Below are 19,478 nucleotides of genomic sequence, written 5' to 3' on the forward strand. Positions count from 1 at the left end.
ACTTAGAATGATACAGGAAAGTCTAAGATAAAACTCTGGGGAAAAAAGCGTAAATGAAAACGAAATAGTTTGTTTCCACAGTGTCAACAGCTCCCTCGAACATGGAGGTAAAATGTCCGTATTTACGGCTACTCGGTCACAACAGCACAACAGGGGGTGCCTACAGTCAGTGTTACTGTCCAGATGGGTTTGATGCTACTTACGTTGATGGCCAATTAGGCTGTAAGATTGAGACACTTTTCGAGTCCACCAGCAGCCAAGGTATGTGTTTTTCTTTGATCTATTATAAGAATATATTACCAATATCCTGTGCATCTAAACCTACTTTGTGTGAAACAAATGCTATAACCTGTGGTTGAAATTCCGAAAATTGGATGGTTATTGAAAATTGATTTCAAACTGACTTTGTGGTACTGTTTGGAAAGATGGATGTGGTGCCCTCTGCCACTGTCGCGTACTTACACAAGTAAAGTACAACAATTCGTGAGGTCAGGTTAAGATACAATAAGTAAATAGGCTTGCACAGGGTTGTTTTGTGGTAAATTGTTGCCTTTATTATGTAATTTTATGCAGTGAAATCATTTTATATAAAAATAATAAACGTTTAACATGTTATTTGAAGTAGTAAGGCAATGGAACGTTAACTTTTTTATACTGCACGATTTTTATACGTAAAATATTTTACAGTGAGTGATGGTTGTGTAGGACGTGTGCGCCATTTATAATTCATGGGCGAGCTGGGGACAGACATGTTCATGCGAGACCTGTAACTGGTTTCCTAATCGGTACATTATTTAAATCTACAAGGGTAACACACGTGTGTTTGACTTCACAATTATCAGTTGTTCCTCCCAAACTACCGTGGACGTCACATTTACCCAGTTAAAATATCAATAATTTTGCGATTTGATCTATTTACAGCCGACTGTCTGGTGTATAGTGATAAGAATAATATTGTTAAGTTTTGTGTCGGGGATCCAGACACGGAAGAGTCCCTGTTGCGAGTAGGGGGACACAACATCGTGCCTATCGACGTGGACTTCACACGCAAGTGTGTTTATTACGCAGATCTTAAGTGGCCGAACAGTAGTCTTGAGGTGAGGTACATGCAGCAGCTTCATGCAACTTTTTCAGATCATTCTACAGCACGTTTTGCGCTTTTCGTATTTTTTTCTCTCTCTGAATTAAGGCACGTTGAAAGAAAACGATGAAAGATACTTCATTCTACAACTTTCTGATGTACTTCAATAGAACCATAGATATGTTGCTGACTGGAAAGCATTTGGGCTAATTTTACATTAAAACTAATGGTGCGGAGCCGTCCAAGTATATGGCTCATGAATTTTGTGCTTCGGCGGACAACAACAACATATTTTGAGAGGAAAATTTCAATAAAATTTATTGCAAGGCAACCAAGCATATAGATTATCCAATTCCCCTCAATAACACAGAGGTTAGATTTCCATCAGTCTTATTATAAAGAATGACGCGGATATCATCTGTGCGCAATTTAGCCGCAGATAAACGACTGAAATGTTTAGTGGTTCAAGCCTTCGGCTGCATGGAAAACCTATTGGTTTTGTCCTGAGTTTTACGCTTTATCCAGTTTGCACTACAGCTATTTTGTCATCTTACAATTCAAACTAATGCACCGTAAAAACTGGTGGTCATAGGTTAATGTGGTCACAGGTCCTGGTTCCATATTGGGTTATAGGCAATTTCTTTTGAAAACGTCTCCTCCTTAACGGCAGATTCTATGGACATTATACTTACACAGAACTAGTCTTCAAGACCCCTAGAACATAATATGTTTCGCATATTTTTATTTAGAAGGTCACATGACCTAGTTTCAGTTAAATCCAATTTTCTCGGGAACCTAAAAAAATGAGCCACATTAGGTCGTTTCAAATGTAGCTGTGCTCAACATCCAAATATGGCAATGTTTTTTGTCGGAAGCTGTACTTTACCATGTCATGTTCAATGGTGCATATCCCACATTTGTGTAAAATACATATTTTTCGTTTTTTTCCCGAATAACTGCAATTTTGAAAAAATTGTAAAAGCTAGAATGATATGACTTGTGCCAAATTGTAGCCCCCTGCTCTAGCGTTTCATTCATATGAAAACAGATTTAATCTACGACCATAAGTATTTTTCTACATATTTTGAATGATCACTTCAATATCACTTCGACATAGACATGTATTTTGGCTGGGCCTTAGTTCTATAGATTCGATCACACATTGATATGGCTACAATTGACAATATGCAACATGCCTAACTACGAATATCAATTTTAACGAACCAGAAGTGATATTAATAAAATTGGAGTGACAGTATCTCCTTTGCAAAAAGATATTTAAAATCATATTATAATAGATCTTTGAGGGACTCTGCATACCGGTATATTTTTCTCTTTCTAGGATAACTTGTCAACACAGTTTACTTGTGGTATCTTTAGACCATAAGAAGCTATGTATTTGTGATTGAATTAACAAAATCGCGCACATTGAGATAATCGATAGCTCCACCATGTTATCAGTTTTACCAATCATCTACAAGTTTCTATAACCCGAAGACGCAGCTATTCCTGCTTACGTCAACTGAACCCTATTTTGCCTTTTAGCTATTTGAAGCGACATGGTGTTCCGGTTGCTCTAACATGGCGCATCCTATGGCTTCGTGTGAATTCCTGATTAAACGTTGATTTATAGAGTTACTAAGTACGTTATAAAAATGTCCGTGGCCGTTTGGCCATTTTCATTCCTCTTCCTATGTTACATGTTGTCCTTGTTTGATACTTGGACGTGCAGTTAGACTAAAATCCTAACGAAGGTACAAGAGGCCAGATTTCACCAGTTACGTCTGCTTATTTGCCAATTTTGACCATGTTGCGTATGCTTTGGTTTTACACTCGATTAACATCATGATTTACCTAATTTATACCGTTTTCCACACTACGACAGGTCGTATGCTTGAACGAGACTACCAGAGTCCTTTCTCCTCATCGTGTATTAATGCGTTCATCTAACTCCACATTCGAGGGAATCGCTTACGACTGGATAACTGACAACCTGTATTGGTTGGCCTCTGGATCTCGCCAGTTGGGCGTAATCACCAAAAATGAGAGGTTTACCAAAGTATTGTATGAAGGGGCCGACATTTTCGACCAACCACGTGATCTTGTTGTACATCCGGGGCTCGGGTAAGGACCGAAATTATCAAGGTATTACATGACGGTGTTATGTGTACCTTTGTAATGTCATGAGCAGTTTATTTATTTGATTGGTGTTTTACGCCGTACTCAAGAATATTTCACTTATACGACGGTGGTCAGCATTATGGTGGGAGGAAACCTAGGTTACAGGTCCGCTGGTTGTTGACAGGCCTTCCCACGTACGACCGGAGAGGAAGCCAGCATGAGCTGGACTTGAACTCACAGCGACCGCATTCCTCTCCGGCCGTACTTGGGAAGGTCTGTCAGCAACCTGCGGATGGTCGTGGGTTTCCCCCGGGCTCTGCCCGATTTCCACCCAACATAATTCTGACCGCCGTCGTATAAGTGAAATATTGTTGAGTAGGGCGTAAAACACCAATCAAATCAAACCAAATCAAATCAAATTAAAAAGGATCTCGCCACGATATGCCTTCCGTATTTCTGATGTGGCGTTAAACCACAACCATTTATTCATTCCAGTTGTCTGATGATCCTGGGAAATAGGAATCCTAACAAAAACTTCCAGAAACACAGAATCCCATTCATAAAATGAAGGCTGTAACACAAAATCACTCCAAGAACCTGATGTTATTTTGAGAGAGCTCGTGTAGAATTCCCATTCCACTGTTACTCGATAGTATTTAATTCATTCATAGCGTTATGCTGCAACTTGTTAGGATCAAAGTTAGGATCTGTTTGCATAATCTTTCAGTACAGGTAACTGTGATTCACCTTATGCTAAAGTACCAGTAGATCCATGCTTGTTGAACGACTGACGACTCATTTTTCAACATTTAGGCTTAATCCATGCACAAAGCTGAAGGCCTAATTTTCTTGTTCGGAGTATTAAAATTCTTTTTGGACAGTGTTTTTGTCACTTTTCTAGAAAAACAGATCGCAACTGTTTGAAATTTGTCAGGTATATTCTCCCATGTACATCATGTACGTTTAGGGTTTTGGTAGTGTGTTCGTCTGGGTCACTAAGTTGGAGGCCATATTGGATTTCCACCAGAAAATTGAAACATCTTCTTCCTAAGGATTAATGCAAAACTTTTGACATGTGATATGCATGTAAAGCAATGCTACATACATAAAGTTTCACAAAGAGTTCAGGTCATGCTGGCTTTTCTCTCCGGTCGTATGTGGGAAGGTTTGATAGTAACCTGCGGATGGTCGTGAGTTTCCCCCGGTAACCCTGTAACCCTGTCTCCTTTGTCATCCAGTAACCATGTCTCCTTTGTCATCCAGTAACTCTGCCTCCTTTGTCATCCAGTAACCCCGTCTCCTTTGTCTTCTGTCAACCCTGTCTCCTTTCTCATCCAGTAACCCCATCTCCTTTGTCATCTGTCAACCTTGTCTCCTTTCTCATTAGACAACCCTGCCTCCTTTCTCATCCAGCAACCCTGCCTTTTTTCTCACACTGCTTCTCTAAAAGGGTGATCTTTGATAGGATGGATTAGTCTTGTTTCGATTTTATTGAGGTTTTGTGCATGAAATAGTGTATTTACTGCATTGAGTTATTCGCCATAGTTGAAGTGAAGTCGTATAAGTGAAATAGTCTTGAGTACGGCGTAAAACATGAATCAAATAAATAAATAATTAAATCACCCTATTTCTGAAATAGAAAATTAAGCCCATTCATTTAACCTGGACATGGACGTATTCGGTACAAAGTGCCATATACTGAGACAGAAGCACAAAACCATGTACACTGTTTGGAAGCTGTGAAATAGCGTGTATTTCTAGTTATTATTATTCACGGCAAAAATTCTACAGAAAGCGGTGAAACAGAAATTCACGAAAGGTATATTTTAGGTAATTATTTGAAGTTATGCCGTTCTACTTTTTTGTAGAAATGTTGAACAGTGAAAATACATTCACTTAACCATTTAAAATAACCAGAATGAGACGTTGTCCGGTATAATTTTTACATGTTACGGATCTGCAGATATTTTGTCAAGCAAGATTTGATGCAAGCATTTAGCAACAAAACAGTTCACAACAGTGCAAAACTGTCTCATCTGCTTAGCATGGGGATTTGTGCAAGACTGTATGGTGGTAATAGGCCTACGCTAAAACGGATGCACGATATCATGCAACAATACATTCAGTTACTGTCGGCAGTTTATCATAGGTACAATGCCAGACCGCCCGTATCTGATGTCGATGTATTGTTTCTTTTCACTGGTCTGAACTGTACTAAGGTTATGTATGGCAATGGCACTCTACAAATGGTAGAGTTTAAAACATTTAGCTGCCGGCTCCTTTCAACCAGATTGGAAAGTTTGATTCCCACGAATATTGGTCACTATTTTTATTACGATTTCAAATGGTTTTATCAAACCTGGATGTGATCCTATTTCCTGTGCAAATAAACATAGAGATATGCTGAAGTAACACCATTCGATATTCCACTGCATGGAGACAAAGCTGATTCAACCAGAAATGAGATTATCCCTACAAGAAGAACAGCTTGGTCCCTGGAAATGCTGTTTAGTGACAGTTTTAATTGTTATCTATTTATCGTTATTTCTAAATGAAAACTTCAAACTGCTCGATATATTTGCAGACAGCTGTTTTGGTCAGACTGGTCAGATGTAAACCCCCGAATTGTTCGCGCTTCAATGAACGGTAACCAGTCATCTGTGACGATTCTGGCTGAGGGAAAGGATAAGTTTGGCTGGGTCAATGGAATAGCGCTGGACATTCCCGCTAATAAGGTATGTGCTGGAACTGTACATGTAACGTGTTTCGACTCAGCTGGACGGCAGCTTGTTACAGAATATCAAAATTTTGGTTGACTGGTTGATTGATTGATTGAATGCAACTCGATAATTACATCAAGTGATAGTAGAAGGTACAAACCGAGACAATGCGTGTTGGATTTAATATGTCAAGTATTACGTGATGCTTTCCTGCATTCTCTAACATAGCGACACTGCACATCGTGAACTTGATTTAATGAAGATGCATATTGACGTGGTAGTTGAAAACAAATGTCTTTTCAAGGACGTTATAGAAGGCGCAGGCGACAATACGATCATTGTTGCTGTGTATTGATTTATTTATTTCAGTATCTATTTAATTGGTATTTTATGCCGTACTCACTTATACAACGACGACCAGCTATATTAGGAGGAAATCGGGCAGAGCACGAAGGAAACCTTCAACCACCCGCAGGTTGCTTGTGGTCCTTCCCATGCAGGACTCGGAGAGGAAGACAGAATGAGCTGGACTCGAACTCACTGCGACCGCATTTTCCAGAGGCTCCTGAGTCAATGTGCAGCGCGATCAGACCAACCATTTGGTTATGAATGAAAGTTGATGACGTTAATGGTTGTGTTGGAAATAGGGTTTCCGATTATAAGTGTCAATCGTTCTCTTTTAATTGACAGGTAATATATATGTATATATCGGATTTTACACGGAACATAGCCTATCCTTGGTCTGAAGTGAACTGAACATCTTGTATCTATTCATATTTTTGGTGACCTAGCATATGCACCTGTCCATATTTATTGTCCGTGGCGTCCGATTGATGCCAGTAGCTCCTTTTGTTCTACGTTTTGAGTGTTCACCGACATGTTTGAATGCCGTCAATGGTATATATTTTCAAGGTTTACTGGGCGGACGCTAAAAAAGATTCAGTAGGATCAATGAATATGGATGGGACCAACCTAACAACATTCCCCGTCAAGGTCGAAGGTCACGCTTTCTCCATAGCTGTATCATCGGTACGTGATTTCAGTAATGAAGTTCACTCACATACTTGGTGAGGTAGACCTTGTTATTCATCCCCGAGAAATGGAAAGCAGCATATCTGACTGCAACGGTGGCTACTCTTGTCCAGTACAGCTATATATACATGTACATTCCAATCCGATGCGAAACTGAAACCATGAATGCCCATATTGTGAATATACACAATAATATTTCTAATTTTTCTGTATTATAAAAGTTTCAACAAAGAGCACATTGAAAAAGTAGGAATGTTGATGATAAGCCTAAGTTTAGCCACACGGTGTAATCTGAGTGTCTGTCTGATACTTTTTCTTCTAATTTCGGTTTTTTTTTTCCCATGTTAATTTTGTCAGAATAGGGTATCCACAGACACTGAGACGTCCCACTGGCCAAACCTATGACACTAAGGTCATATAAATGCCAATATATCATATTTCCTTTGACGATCGCAAGAAAAACTCTACAATTAATGATCTGATTGTTAAAGAATCCACATTGAATATATTTCAGGAGTTTATTTACTGGTCAGATTGGACAGACGATACATTCTATGCTGTGCAGAAGTCAAATGTTACTAATATTGTTGTTCTGAAGAAGTCACAGTCACGAGCGATGGGAATCACCGTCTGGGCAGAAAAACCCACTGGTATGTTCATCTCGAGACCTACTTAAAATAGCTAAGTGATTATTTTATTATTAAAAGAACAGGACAGCTGAAATTAAAGACTGTTGAAAAGTATATCTAAGAGTATTTGACTCATATTCTTTTTTACTTTCTTACAAGGGAATTAAATGCATTCAAATGTTTGAATTTTAAAATGGGCATTATGGACTTCAGAGTACCCTGACGTCACATAATTTTTTAAACTTTATATTCATCAACAGGCGACGAATCCATCTACAAATTTTTGGAAACATTGTATAAGTAATATTTTCATCGTTGTTAATAAGAGCCATTCTAAGATTAAAAGCTGTATTAGGAGTAAGAAAATCTCTTAGTGGTATCAAGGTGCTCAAAAACCTGCAACATAATTCATGAAACCAACCATATAGAATTAAATAATTTGAGTACATTTAACTCTCTTAAATACACACACACACATACACACACACGCACACAATTTTAATGTGTGTATTCAGCTCATTTTTTTAATTTTAATTTATATATATATATATATATATATATATATATATAAATTAAAATTAAAAAAATGAGCTGAATACATATATATATATATATATATATATATATATATATATATATATATATATATATATATATATATAAATTAAAATTAAAAAAATGAGCTGAATACACACAGCCTTGTATGAGAAGATGTCTTAACACCATAATGGTATGGCTGAAGTATCGTTCAAGGCTGCGCTAAGCACCAACCAAAAGACCAAATAATGAACATGCAGCCGTCATTCGGACTTCAAGCAAGCCTTGCCTTTATCTGATCACTGAATACTTAAATTAAACTTTAGTTCAGGAGAAAAGAGAAGTGGCGATAAGGAGCTTCTTGGCCACCAAGCTTTTTTTAAAAACTTTATACTATCAAAAGATAAAGCCAAGGCTCCTGTAACTCATTACCGACAGCCTTGCTAACTGCAGAGGCTCGCAATGACATCAACTCCCAGTGCCGTACACATACAATGAAAATCACGAAAATTTTAAGTAAATATACAGAAACCCCAATTCCTCAACCTTTTCCCATATGAAAGAGCAATTTTCAGTGCAATTTATACACACTTATAATTTGATTTAGGAGACAAAACATTGGTCGGATTGGTCAATTTCAGGACTTCACAAAAAGTGTAATTTTATCAGTCTACACAGAATAATGGCCTCAAAATATTCTTGAATAAACACCTTACAAACATGTGAAACAGTAGAAGACTTACAGTACATGAAACTCAAAAAATAACGTAATAGGCTGGCAAATCTGAACAAGTGCTCAGACAGACTATGTATTGCCGTTGATATGTCTACTAAGAAAACCGTTAAATGCAGCATGTCCCTATTTGATAGAACTTGATGTTTAAACTGATCCATACATTGACAGTGGCCCAGTTATCACAGGCGACAAAGTGCCAGTATATATGGCTGCTGGGTCACAACAGCACAACAGGGGGTGCCTACGGTCAGTGTTACTGTCCGGATGGGTTTAATGCTACTTACGTTAATGATCAACTGGAATGTGACAAGATGAACAGGACGACCGAAGTCAGTACATCTGCACCAGGTCAGCCTTAATATTATCCAAGAATTTCAATGATCGTGTAAATATAGGTATCATAATACATTAATGAAAACCTGATAAGTATGAAATGCTAATAAAAGATCTTTTCAGGTACTGTTTTTCTGGCAATATAAAATTGTACTGCCAAAACAAATTCTTAGTATACGTAGAAGTTTTTCAGTGCTTAAGCTAAAGTGCTGCTGCTTCAGAGAATACCTGTAAATTATTCTGAAAAGAGTGCCTTATATCAGTGACTACTTATTCTCGATGCAAAGCATTAATCTCTAGTGATTTGTCATTAAAATGGCTTCGGTTTCTTTAAATATATGCCCAGCAAAAGTGATAACCTGTTCTATGCAATTATTTGTTTATAGTGAATGCAACCAACTCCCCCTCAAAAGTGACTACAACCGACCCTCCATCTAAAGTGACTACAACCAACCCTCCATCCAAAGTGACTACAACCAACCCTGCATCCAAAGTGACTACAACCAACCCTCCATCCAAAGTAACTACGACCAACCCTCCATCCAAAGTGACTACAGCCAACCCTCCATCCGAAGTGACTACAGGCAACCCTCCATCCAAAGTGACTGCAGCTAACCCTAAATCCAAAGTGACTACAATCAACCCTCCATCCAAAGTAACTACAACCAACCCTCCATCCGAAGTGAATACAACCATTTCTCCCTCCAATCTGACTACAACCAACCCTTCCACAAAAGTGACTGCAACCAACTCTGCTTCCAAAGTGACTACATTTAACACTCCCGCCAAAGTTACTACAATCAATTCTCCCTCAGAAATGACAGCAACCATTTCCATTTCCAAAATGACTACAACAAACTCTCCCTCCAAACTGATTACAGCTAACATTCCCACCAAACTGACTACAACCAGCTCTCCCTCAAAAGTTACTACAACCATATTCTCTTCCACAGTAACTGCAACCAATTCTCCCTCCAAATTCACTACAGCCAACTCTCTCTCCAACGTCACAACAACCAGCTCTTCCTCCAAAGTGACGATAACCACTTCTCCCTCCAATTGCACTGCTGATCAGTTTAACTGTGGGGACGGGATATGTATACCGACAGTATGGCGCTGCGACGGAAACACAGAATGTCCATCTGGACTGGATGAAGAAGATTGTGGTAATCTGTTACTGCATATACAGCTACTGTAATAAACGAGACTAATATCCATAATCGATTATAATCGATACGTTGTAAATCTATGCGTCGAAGGAGACATAAACCAGCCGTCAGCCAAAAACAGACGTTGCAGGTCAATAATCGCAAGGTTATTTCCCAAAGCGACGTTTAATACAAACCACCAAAGAACTAAGAAAGTATATAGAGTACGGAATATAGAGGACGAAATCACGCAAAGAGACGCAGTCAACTGTTTTCAACGATGTTGCAAAGCCGTAAGAAATGTTCTAGGTAATTCATACATACGTGTAAAAGGTTCCCTTGTTCATCAGCCAGTTCTGGCTTGTGTATGCTGACATAAATCATCTGATCTCGTGTTTTTTTTTACAAAAATGTGCATCTATAATTTATTTATTTATTTATTTGATCGGTGTTTTACGCTGTACTCAAGAATATTTCACTTATACGACGGCGGTCAACATTATGGTGGGTAGAAACCGGGCATAGCCCGGGCGAACCCACGACCATCCGCATGTTACTGAAGACCTTCCCACTTACGGCCGGAGAGGAAGCCAGCATGAGCTGGAATTGAACTCACAGCGACCGCATTGGTGAGAGACTCCTGAGTCATTACGCTGCGCTAGCGCTAACCAACTGAGTGTGCATCTATAAATGTTAATATTTAATCTCATGTCATATATTTTAGACTTATATAGTGTAGATTGTATACACATGCCCCAAGATGCATGTGTGGAAAGCTATAATTTCAAAGCTATACAGGAAAAAACACTCTTAAAACAACAGCCGAGGGGAGGGGAGGGGGGCTCCATGCATGGCCGAGATGTTTAGCGCGCCAGCGCGGCTGAATGACCTACGAGCCTCTCACAAATGTGAGTCCCTGTGAGTTCAAGCCCAGCTCATGCTGGCTTCCTCTCCAAAAATATGTGGCGGATGGTCGTGGGTTTTCCTCTGGCTATGCCAGAATTCCTCCCACCATAATACTTGTCGCCGTCGTGTAAGCAAAATATTCATAAGTACGGCGTAAAACACCATTCAAATAAATGAATAAATCAACAGCTCACTTATTCAGTACCTGAAAACCTGTATGTTGTATTTCTAGTGTCAGAGTCCTCTGTTCGTCCTGAAGATTGTCTGCTGTATTCCGTCAGGAATGAATTACACCGTATTTGCCTAGGTAACGACACGACAAGTCTCTTACTGAAATCCAAAAAGACATCTGTAATGGGTATTGATGTGGACTACGCAAACCGATGTATTTTCTACACTGCTTTCGACATCAATACATACTCATTGCAGGTAAGTCTGTGTTTGTTGTGATTAGCTATTCATTATCGTTTATGTTCTTAGCACTTTTAATAAACAGTTGTTGTAAATATTTGTATGATTTACAGGAATTCTGTTATCAACGGTGGCAAAAGTTTACACGGGCTGTGAACAACCGTGGTACTCCTGACGGACTGGCGTACGACTGGGCCGGACAGAACATTTACTGGCTTGAGACAACCCTAAAGGTTCTGATGGTCACGGACAGGAATGGGCGTTACCGAGCCACCCTTTACAGCGGCCACATATTCGACGAGCCTAGAGACCTGGTTCTGAATCCGGAGGGAGGGTCAGTGCAGCTCTACGTGCTCTTAAGTTACAATAATATTCGAGAAGTTGCATGTTGTGGCTTGTATTTGACCGTACCGAATTATTATTGGTTTAACATTACGTTACCTAACTATGCCTAACTATACGATAGCTGCAGGATGTGACCTGGTTTTGACATTTCTGTACAATGCACGCCGTCGCTAATATTGTGAAAACATACACTCTGCAAGCGACTATCTTTCACTCCGTAAAAGGCGAAAAAAGACATATTATTGATACTTGGGATATTTAAGGCCATCTAATGAAGGCAATATAGGACAGGTAAGATTAGTTCCCGAGATAGGCAGATTAAAACACATCGCCTCACATTACAACATTTTCGATAACACGTATATAGTCCAAGTTGCCGAGTTTGTTAAATAAATGTTCACCTCTGCCATAGTGATATCAAATGGCTGCCGGATACTAAGTGGTATTCGTCTTTCTTTCAATTCTATTGAACAGCGATATGTTTTGGGCGGACCGGTCAAGTACTAACCCTGCCATCATGCAAGCCTCAATGGCGGGTGATCCCTCCTCAGTCAAAGCTCTAGTGAAAACTGCCCTTGGATGGCCGAATGGACTCGCGCTCGATACAAAGATGAACCAGTTGTATTGGACAGACGGCAAGCTGGAAAAAATAATGAAATTTGACCTGAATGGCAACTGGATGACAGAAGTGAGGAATTTACGCTCCACCTCACATCACCCATTCGGGATCGCAATCTCTGATGTAAGTCTTTTATTATCAAAACACTGTCAAGACACCTTAAGCGTTAGATTTAACTGCGAATGGATCTATTAACAAATGCTGGCCACGCCCATAACCGTGGATAAAATGGTGGCTGCTTCAGTACAACGTAAGTGTATCACATGTGCTTGGAAAGCGTCACATGATATGATGTCACGAAATATAATTGTATCAAAGGCCTATTAGGCTCTATGAGAGGTATAATATCGCAGATTTAATTTGATGTCAATGACATTGTCACATTTTTACCAAACAATACTTCCTGCGAAATTTCTTTCTTTCTTTCTTTACTTATTTGTTTAATTTACTTATTTATTTATGAATTTATTTATTTGATTTTGGTTTACGCGCTAATTATTAATATTTCACTTGTACGATGTCGTTTAGGTCTGTATGTGAAAAAAAAGGTGAAAGAACTTTGAGAAAACTCTCTCGCCCCAGTCTGAAACAGCAAGCATGTAATTTTACCGACTAGTGGTCGACTGAGGGAGGAGATTAGCTGGAAAACCACGATACACAACCTAACCGATTAGCTCGTTAACACAGTTTTATCTTTGTACAGAAATTCATCTACTGGACCGACTGGGCAACCCTCTCTGTGCTCGGTTTAAGGAAAAATGCTACGAAAACATCAGAAATCATCACCGTGGTGCAAAAGTTACATTCCCCAAATAGAGTGGTTGTTATACCTGAAGAAACAAAAGGTGGGTCTATGATCTGAGAAAGCGAGGAGATAAAGAACCCTATGTTGCTGTAAAGAGCTTATTTTTTGTAAGTACAAATATTTTCCTGTGATATAAAAACTGTACGTGTGCATTAGTTTTGTGCCAAACTAAATCAGAGCTTTTCCGGGACTGATGGTAAGAAAAGCTGACATCTCAGGAACAGGAACAATTGGTACCGATTCATGACGGCGGGTAATCAAACAGACTTGGCTTGTATGGTAGATATTACTGTTGTTAAATCGCGCACTGTCGCACCTTCGTGAGATCATGCACTCTAACGGCTTAGTTTGGTGAGGCCATGCACTGTAGCGTCTTACAGTCGCGAGTTCACGTACTTTAGCGGGTTACAGTCATTAGTTTTTGCACAGTACCGGCTTACTGTCGTGAGGTAATGCGCTGTAGCGGTTTACTGTGAAAAGATAATGCAATCTAACCGGTTACTGTCGTGAGGTTTAGTAATGGGGCGGCTTACTGTCGTGAGGTGATGCACTCTGGCTGTTTACTGTCGTGAGATCATGCACCCTAGTTGGTCACTGTGGTAAGGTTTTGCAATGTAGGGGCTTACTGACATGGGGTCATGCACTCTAGCGGTTTACTGTCGTGAGACCATGCACTCTAGTTATTGGCGTCAATTTTGCAATGTAGCGGCTTACAGTAGTGACATCATGCACTCTAGTGGTTTGCTTTCGTGAGTTCATGCATTCTAGCGGCTTACTGTCTTGAGATTATGCACTCTAGCGGTTTACTGTCGTGAAAACGTTAACTGGGGAGGTTTACTGTCGTGAGGTCATGCACTCTAGCGGTTTTCTGTCGTGAGTGTATGCACTGTAGCGGTTTACTGTCGTGAGATCATTCACTCTAGCGTTTTACTGTCGTGAAAATATGCACTGTAACGGTTTACTGTCGTGCGTTTATGCACTCTAGTGGTTTACTATCGTGAGATAAGGCACTCTAGCGGTTTACTGTCATGAAAACATGCACTGTGGCTGTTTACTGTCGTGAGTTCATGGACTCTAGCGGCTTACTGTTGTGAAGTAATAAGGATGTACTTGTGAAGGTGCGAGGGATTTCTCTTATTTGGACAAAGGTTCAAGGCTGTCATTTACGTACTTGAATACTACAGTCTTAGATATTGTAATTTGCTTTTTCTTCTTTGCAGCTCCGAGGTGGTGCTCCAAAGTCTGTCCTCACCTCTGTTTAACGAGTTACAACGTCACAACACGTGAGCCAGACCATGTGTGTCGCTGTGCTGATGGGTTTCTTCTCGGCAAGGACAGTTGTGGTCATCCTGCATGCTTAAGCAATTCGACCACGACACCGATGACTACTGGTAAGCGTTGCTGATTACGTTGTGTCGCAGGCCCTACGAGTGTTTCAAAGTGTTTGAATGAACGAGATGAATGGCATATTGATGAAACATATTCACTTATCGGTCTGATTGATGTTGTAGCTCGTGTTCAAAATTTTATTCCTGGCACTGGTCGGTGCCAATTGATTAAGGTGATAGCCTTTCAGTCGCTATGACACTTGAGGTGGGGGTTCCCGGCCTTTGATTGGAATTATACAATTCCCCCTCTCAATGATCGGTCCACGAAGGCTCATGAAGTCGTTGGCGCAGGCTTAAGTCTGATATGGTGTGGATATCTACGCGTCACATGTTGGGAACTTCCTCCACTCACAAAACTGACAGCTATTGCATTCGTGAAAAATTCTTGCGTTAAACAACATTCAAATTAAATAAATCGAATAAATACCAAGGCTTTCACATTTGCAGACAGAGAAATCATTGTGTACCTCAAGACAAACCCGATCAAACTTCTGAAATAAACCAAATCAACTGTGAAGTAAGCCTGTAAAAATATGAACCTATCATAACACAAATCATTGGCAGGCATTTATACAGGGAAGGGAAATTTGAAAGCATCTTGGATTGTAGTACAGAAGGAATTTTGACGTAATACACATCGCTATATATATATATATATATATATATATATATATATATATATATATATATATATATATATACGTACGTTTCTCGTTTTGTTTCCCAGCAGAAATCATGACTACGACTATTGCCCCACGTTCAACTCAGCCCACGAGTAAGTAGCTCTGACCGTTATGTCTCGTCAAGTTTACGATATTTTCCACGAAGTAATATGGAATCTAGGCTACCATTAACGTTGCAACTGGAGTTGGTTGTATGTACACAGTGGGGTGTCAGCAAGTCATTTGTGTTGTAGAAGAGCAAGTATTAAGCTGTAAACATGGTCTTACGTTTGAAGTGAAAATGAGAAACATACGTTGAAAAGAATGCTTTACTTCTAAAAATGCTTATTGTCTCCACGGGAGGTTTAAGCAAATTTAAAGATATCGACAGCTACTTTTTATGCTAGTTTAGTGAACGTTGTTGGGGACGAGATTAATCAGCGTGCTAACTAATATTATAGTTATAAAAAATTTAATTAGGATGTATGAAATACTATAACCCAATTGGACCTCGTATGAAATCGTGTGGCTATACGATTTCACATATATCCATATGACCCCATTCCCCCCCCCCACTTGATTAAGCAATCAAGTCACCACATTTAGCGAAAAACAAGCGGCGTTTGCCGAATCACCGATGCCTTGTTTCTCTCCACTCAGTATGACCAGCACACCTCAACATTTACCGTGTTGACACACAGAATAACGTCCATTTAAAGTGGTGGGCGGGTATAATAACAACAGTACACGGTAATGTTATAAACTCACATGATCGGTACCGGTAGTCAATGGATGCTTGGACAAGACAGGTATACTACCTCTATACTATATGTATTATATACGTTTATCAGTTTCATTTGTTCTGTTTTAGAGCCGAATTTTCCCTTCACCTTCACCACAATCGAAGGCAAAAACTACACAGAGCTGACATTCACTTGTCGGCCACTTCGTCTACATCGCTTGTGTCCAGTACAGTGTCAAATACAAGTGGACTTTGAGGACGAACATCCGTGTCTGAAGTGTGTCTGTCTGTAGCACTACCGGAGGTGTGTCTGTCAGTAGAACTGCCTGAATTGTGTCTGTCAGTAGAACTGTCTGGAGTGTGTCTCTTAGTTGGACTGTTTGGTGTGTGTCTACCAGTAGCACTATCTGAAGTTTTTCTGTCAACAGCACTGTCTGAAGTCTGTCCACTGTAAGACTGTCTGAAGTGGATGCGTAGGGCCATCTAAAATGTGACCATCAGTAGGACATTCTGAAATATGTCTGTAATTCTGTAATTGAGGAATATGAGTGCGTGTCCCTCAGTGGCATTGTCTGCATTGTGTGTCTGCCATTAGGAGTGTGCAAAGTGTGTCTCTTTCATAACGGCAATGTAAAATGTATCATCAGATTATTTGGTATCGTAACTGCTTGAATCTTGACTCTTTCATTAGTGCACGTATGTATTTGTGAAAATGTGTTTGTCCTACACAAGCCATACCTGTTATAACCTGTATTTTGGCCTATTAAAATAAATAGCGTGGACTTGCTAATGACTGTTTGATGTCTCTTTTTACCATCCACCGTCACGATATGCTCCCATTATCGACCTGGCGTGTTTGTTTGATTTGTATTTAACAGCATTCTTCGGTCGCACGTGAGAAGGTTTTCGAGCTACCTTTAGAAGGTTGATGGTTTCTCCCGGCATCTAACCGGTTTCCGGTTTTCCCGCTGTTGTGTAAGTGAACTATTCTTGAGTGAGTGAGTGCTTGGGGTTTAACGTCGTACTCAACGATTAACTATTCTTGAGTATGGCGTAATAAATAACGTCTAATACTCACCAGGATCAGTAGTTGTTGTATTGCAGCGAAATAGTGCAGGAGTTGTTTTATACAAGAAATGTTCCCATGAGAACTGAATAAACATTGCACTTAACTGATTTCGTTAATCCAGGTGCTATCTAGTAGACAACTGGAACCACTTTCACAAAGCGACGTAAGACGTTTATTTTATCGTGCATTTGTCGTACTATGTTTTGTACGTCACTATTAACGTACTATTGTCCTATATGTGCGATATCATACAAGTACGACATTTTTGTGAATGTGGCCTCTGATGTCTGTAATCAGATAGATTCGCCTTACAGGGTAGGTTTTATTGCCACTGTAGCGGCTTACTATCTTGAAATCATGTACTGTAGCGGCTTAATACCGTGAGCTCATGCACCGTAACGGCTTACTATTGTGAGGTCATGAACTGTAGCATTGAGGAGTATATCAGACGTGAGTCGTTTAATAAAATCAATGTTCTCTTCTCGCTTAACCCTAACCTTTGGAGGCTCAGGCCAATCTAGCACGTGCTGCGGCATTAAGTCAGGAGGGTTATCCAGTACCACTCGAGGGGCAGCGGGTTTGGCTCGTAGTATGCGTCAAAAATTCTTGGATAAATTCAGCAATCAAAAAAATCCGTCCAGAGGATTATCTCCGGATCTCTCCAGATTCCTTCTCGTGTAAATGAAAAGTCTTGTGGTTTGTGAAAAACACCACCACTTAAAACAGAAAAAATCCAGTAAATGAATATTAAATAAATAACTAATACAAAAAATCACACAAAACACTAAATTGTAAATAAATTCAATAACCAGCAAAGGGCTGACCATTTATTTGCAATAAGTATGAATAAACACAATAACAAAAGCCTTGTCCCGGAAAAAAACACACATTTCTTACGGATAAATTCACTCCCATGCAGTTGTGCTGAGAGAAACAATTTAGGCAGCTACAGTACACTTTAGTGTTGATAGATGCATTTTACCTATTCCTTCTGAAAGAGACACTTTAATGTATTCCCACCCATACACACATTTCACACTACTTATTAGCAAATACACCTTAGACACGCTTCAGACAGTCCAACAGACAGACAAGCTTCAGACAGTCCAACAGACAGACAAGCTTCAGACAGTCCAACAGACAGACAAGCTTCAGACAGTCCAACAGACAGACATGCTTCAGACAGCTCAATAGATACATTTCACATAGTCGATCCCTCATGACAGTCACAATTCAGAGAGTGCCTCAGAGACAATTTAGGCTGTACGACTTACAGACAAACTTCAAACTGTCCTTCTTACAGACAATTTCAGTCTCTCCTTCTTACAGACAATTTCAGTCTGTCCTATTTACAGACAAACTTCTGACAGCCCTGCTAGCAGACAAACTTCAAACAGTCTTACTGGTTGACACACGTCAAACAGTTCTGCTGGCAGACACATTTAAAACAGTTCTATTGACAGACACACTTGCACTGTCTGACACACTTCCAACAGCCTTGCTGGTTGACACACTTCAAACCGTTCTACTGACATACACACTTCAGACACGGAAGTCCGTCATCATAGCCCACTTGTATTAGACACTGCACTGGACACAGACGATGAAGACGAAGTGGCCGACAAGTGAATGTCAGCTCTGTGTAGTTCTTGCCTTCGATTGCGGTAAAGGTGAAGGGAAAAGTTGGCTCTGAGGAAAGAAGAACAAATGAAATTGATAAGTAATATATGATGTGTTTATTTATTTGTTTATTTGATTGGTGTTTAACGCCGTACTCAAGAATATTTCACTTATACGACGGCGGCCAGCATTATGGTGGGAGGAAACCGGGCAGAGCCCTGGCAAAACCCACGACCATCCGCAGGTTGCCGACAGACCTTCCAACGTACGGCCAGAGAGGAAACCCACATGAGCTGGACTTGAACTCACACCGACCGCATTGGCGAGAGGCTGCTAGGTCATTACGCTGCGCTAGCGCGCTAACTGACTCAGCCAAGGAGGCCCCAGTGTAGTTACATGGTATATACGACAAGTATATGCTATACCTGTCTTAAACAAACGTCCAATGACAATTAAACATTATAGTTTATAACAACACGATTGGTATGCTGTACAACAGATAACACCCCCGCCCATCTCTTAGAATGGAGACCAATCCAATAACCCATGAAGTATAGAGTGTTACTTGTTTCCC

The sequence above is a fragment of the Liolophura sinensis genome, chromosome 1, assembly GCF_032854445.1.
Source record: "Liolophura sinensis isolate JHLJ2023 chromosome 1, CUHK_Ljap_v2, whole genome shotgun sequence".
NCBI classification, from domain to species: domain Eukaryota; kingdom Metazoa; phylum Mollusca; class Polyplacophora; order Chitonida; family Chitonidae; genus Liolophura; species Liolophura sinensis.